The 4410-nt window shown below is 54.1% G+C and overlaps 1 pseudogene; it reads right to left on the reverse strand.

The window, feature by feature from the left end:
- Positions 1-2161: 2161 nt before the first annotated feature.
- Positions 2162-4205, reverse strand: LOC136502007 (S-type anion channel SLAH2-like; annotated as a pseudogene).
- Between the last annotated feature and the right edge of the window lie 205 nt (positions 4206-4410).

Raw genomic sequence — 4410 nt, forward strand, 5'->3', positions numbered from 1 at the left:
CCCCAGCTCTAGGATATGTTGGAGGGAATCAAGGTGGGGATGGCATGCCCAGTGGCAAAGTGGTATTGGAGATCGAGCTTTTGATCCTTTTCTGAGAAGATTAGGCGCCTTTGGAGTTTCAAGTTTCATCTCCTGTTTCTGTTATCAGATGTGCCCAGTAGAAGTGGCAGTTTTTAAACATTTGGTAGGATCTTGTTTGGACTGTAGTGGTGTTTTTCGGCATATCTGTCTATCTTTTAATTTCCTACTCTAGAATATGCTTAGCATTGCACGGAATTTTACGAAGAGAGGAAAGATTGTTAAAACAATATACTTGTTTTAGGGTCGTTTAAACCAGAAAAAATAACAAACTACTTGTAGCCTATGGAAAATTACAAGGATATAAGAAAGCAACCTACTACACATTGATATCGAGGGATTACATGCATATTATTTAAGGAAAAGAGGCGTGACAAATAATGAAATCCAGCAGATCTCTTTAGTTCAAAAGGAAGTGTATTTTTAAAAAAAAAGATACATTTGGCTAAATTTCATTAATGTAGAAGCCAAAAAGAAAAGGGAAAAAATGGAGCATAACTGAAAACAAAAGTACAACTGTACAAGCAGTAGAACGATCGATACGGTGCCTGACGATGCGAAGGACAAATCTGTTTCAGCCTTGAACTGGCAAGAAACAGCAAGCCACATGCAATCTGCTCAGTTTATCTTGCTTCCGCAGTCAACGGCCAATAAAGCACTGGTACCAATTCTCTTGCATTGGGACAAGTGAGGCCGAGCGGATCCATTGATGGACGACATGCATGATGCATGAACACAAACATTGCCCATCTGGACGCCACAATGACAGGGCGTAGGTCTACCTTGTTCTATCACATATATATCACATGGTGCATTTTCAGAAGTGAAATTTGCACATGACATTGAAATTTGCATGCTCTGTTTTTGTAAATAAAAGCTGCATTTCCCATCCCATCCGAGAAACGATTAATGGGATGTCTGTTTCATGTAAGCGTGCCATGTGTGTATGCCCGACCATGTTTAATATATATATACATTGCTTATTGTGAGCGAGTTAAAGAAACCATCACATTCGCTGAGACAGTCTATAAATTACCACGCTAATCAGAAAAAGAGGATAACCTTGACCATTGTATCTTATGAAGAACTAAAGGAATAGACAAGCTGTAACATCCCAAAATTTTGAAGCATTTTAAATAGTACTAAAATATGGGATTTTCAAAAAAAATCAAACAAATTAAAAACAAACAAACTTTTATTTTATGTTACTCATTATTTCATATTTTCAAAACTATGCGTAAAACATATATCATGTGTAAATGCATTTGTATGCTCTAGAACTCTAGGGCCTCGTTTGGCAGCTCTGAACCAGCTCCGAGGCTCTCAAGCTCCAGCTCCAGCTCCAGCTCCACCCCACTTCAGCTCCAATCGACTCCCCTCTCGGTGATTTGCCGTTTGGTAGCGTTTCTTCTTCTCCTCCAGCTCCAACTTGATATCACGGATGTGCTATAGGCAGTGACACATTCCTTCGTCCCTGCTAGCCTCCCTCGCATTGCCTTCGTTCCCGTCGTAAATGGGGCCTCCTCCCGCCGTCCTCCTTCGCCCCCGTCGCAAATTGGGCCTCCCTCCCTCCGGCGTACGTGGCCGGAAGCAGAGGATTCGAGGTGGGCTGCAGCTCCTTCATAGGTGGCAGAGAGGGGCGTCGCGGGACGAGCGGTGCCGGCGGCTGGCAAGTAGGCGGATGAGGACGAGCAGGCTCACGGGCGCAAAGCAGTGGGCGGCGAACGAGCAGACAGGGATGAGGTGTGGACACGAAAGATGGGGGCCAGTGGACAGGTGGATTGGGATGGCTAAAACTCAGATGAAACTTCCACTGAGACTATCGGTTTGCTGGCAGGAAGTTTCTAATTGTTATGATATTTTTTAGGATTTATTTTTTCTCTAGAGCGTGTATGGATTAACGTGAATGCTCAAAAGAAGCCTCTAATTATAATAGAAAGATAATTACTTACTTTTTTTTTGCAAAACAATTATATACTCACTTATTTTGTGACTCGGTCACAAACACTAGAAAAGCACAGCGGCAATACGCGAGGCACACGGACACCCCGACAACTTCGTTGTGCTTCAGGGCAGCTTGAGGTCAAGCTGCTGTGGCCCCGGCATCGGTGGCCTCTATATCGTGTCCGTCACTCTCCTGCAGCTCCATGATGGGCTTTACCTTGCGCTCGGTGATGGCGATGCAGATGTCGTTGGGGAAAAGGTTCCGGAGCACGAAGGCGTGCACGATGGTTGTGGCGAGGAGCGCCGCCACCGTGAGCGTGGCCACCGCGGACAGCGCGACGCACAGCGCCTTGGTGAAGGCGTTGTCCACCTCGGTCGAGTAGCGGATCGCCGCGGCCGCCGCGCTGGCCATCGGCGACGTGTACGCCCACCACGCCAGCGAGAACCTGAAGCCGCGGAAGAAGTTGATCCGCACGCCCAGCGACGCGTACAGGAACATCCCCACGAAGAAGGCCACCTTGGAGAGCATGCCGAACTCGCCGGCGATCTTGGACCACGCCACCGACGACACGCTGGGCGCCGCCACGAAGAGGAAGAACACCGGGTGGAGCTCCTTGGGCAGCGTCTCGTTGGTCGGCAGCCGCTGGTACAGTGTCACGAAGAGCACTACGTAGTGCGCGAGCCCGACGGCGAAGAAGAATAGGGGACCCTCCCTGAGGCCCATGGTGGCGCCGAGCTGCGCGCCGACGAAGTTGCCCAGCAGCGACAGGTGGTTGGACGGGTTAGCCACCTTAGAAAGCCGTCGCTGCCCGCCGGACATCCACTGGCCGTAGATCTTGAGGCCCAGGCAGAGCAGGGGCGCCATGAGCACGTACCAGAGCCAGTGCGGGAGCCTCGCCGCCGACGTGACGGCGTGCGGCACGCCGATGGCGAGGTAGAGGCAGGTGATCCACGGCGCGAAGAAGAAGTTGACCCTGATGGGGTGGTAGTATTCGCGGCGGACTGCCTCGAAGTAGAGCGCCACCTTGCAGGCGTACGTGGCCGAGACGGCGGCCATGAGCGCCGCCGAGACGCACCAGAGCACGAGGTTCGCCTTGGAGGTCACGTGAAGGAACGTCGTCGGCACCGACAGCGTGATCACCTTCCACAGGATCGCCTGGCTGCTGACGCCCATGGGGATACCGAACGCCGAGATCGGGAACCGGAGGAGGAACGGCCACGTCGTGTTCGACGGCAGCACCAGGTCCTCCGACGGCTTCAGCTGGTCCAGCTCGGGCCCTTCCAGCGCGGCGTAGAAGCGGTCAACCTCCGGCACGGATGTGGTGTGGCTGCGGTGGCTGTGGCTGCCGATGACGTCGCCGACGTCGTCGTTGTCGAGGTCGTCCGCCGGCCCGCCGGCCAGGTGGGTGATCTGCCGCTCGAGCTTCCCGGACCACGTCTTGAACGAGTCGTAACGCCTATCCGCGTGCCAGTTCATCGCCGCCCCGCCGACCCTGCTGGCGCGGCCGGCCGTGCTTGCGGGCGGCGGGCGAGGGATCGGCTGCGACCGGAACATCATCGCCTCCCTGTCCCTGTCAGGCTGCGTGAAGCGGACGCTGTTGCTGCCCGTGTCCTGCGCGGCGAGGCGGTGCGGCCCGCGCGCCGCGTTCGCCATGGCCTGCCTCCGGAGGTCGGCGGAGTCGGTCGTCGCGGCAGCGGTGGGCGTCAGGACGCCGAAGCTGCTACCTGGCGACGCCGGCAGGCTGATGCTGGAAACGGGCTGCACTGCGCGGAACCCTGCTGGAGGCTGCTGGAGCTGCGTCTCCAGCGGCGGGAGGACTACCTCGCTGCGCCGCCGCGGCGGCGGGACCTGCATCTCAAACGCATGCATTCATAAAATCCATCACGTCCAAGTCCGCCTCGCTCGTCGGTGAGCGAACAACGCTAGCTGAAATAGAGGGGCCGGCCGGCCGGGGGCTCACCGGGGGATGGACTGGCGGTTTGGGGTGGGCGACGGTCTCAGCGTTCCTCGGCGGCATGGGGCCGGACTTGCTGCCGTTCGCCTCCATTCCTCTGGTCGCAGTCGCACGCAGTTGACCACTGCCGGAGCAGCAGCCAGTGAGCAACTGGGCTCAGCGCCCACCCTCTCTCTGTCTCTTTCTGTTGCCTTGGGCTTTGGTTGCCTCTTCTCTGGTTTCCTGCATGTCTTATTATTTATAGATGCCAAATCTGCCACGCATGCAGCGGTAAAAAACTGGTGACAAACCCATCGGCTGGAAAGTAGCCCCTGCTACCATCGTCTCCCTCTTCTGTGTAAGCGTGTATATCACCTTTCACAGAAAAAAAAATTGATAAAGCTATAGTTCACTCGAGTGATTTGGAGCAATCCAACACACGAATTTTTCTCTT

This window comes from Miscanthus floridulus, chromosome 13 (genome assembly GCF_019320115.1).
Source record: "Miscanthus floridulus cultivar M001 chromosome 13, ASM1932011v1, whole genome shotgun sequence".
Taxonomy (NCBI): Eukaryota; Viridiplantae; Streptophyta; class Magnoliopsida; order Poales; family Poaceae; genus Miscanthus; species Miscanthus floridulus.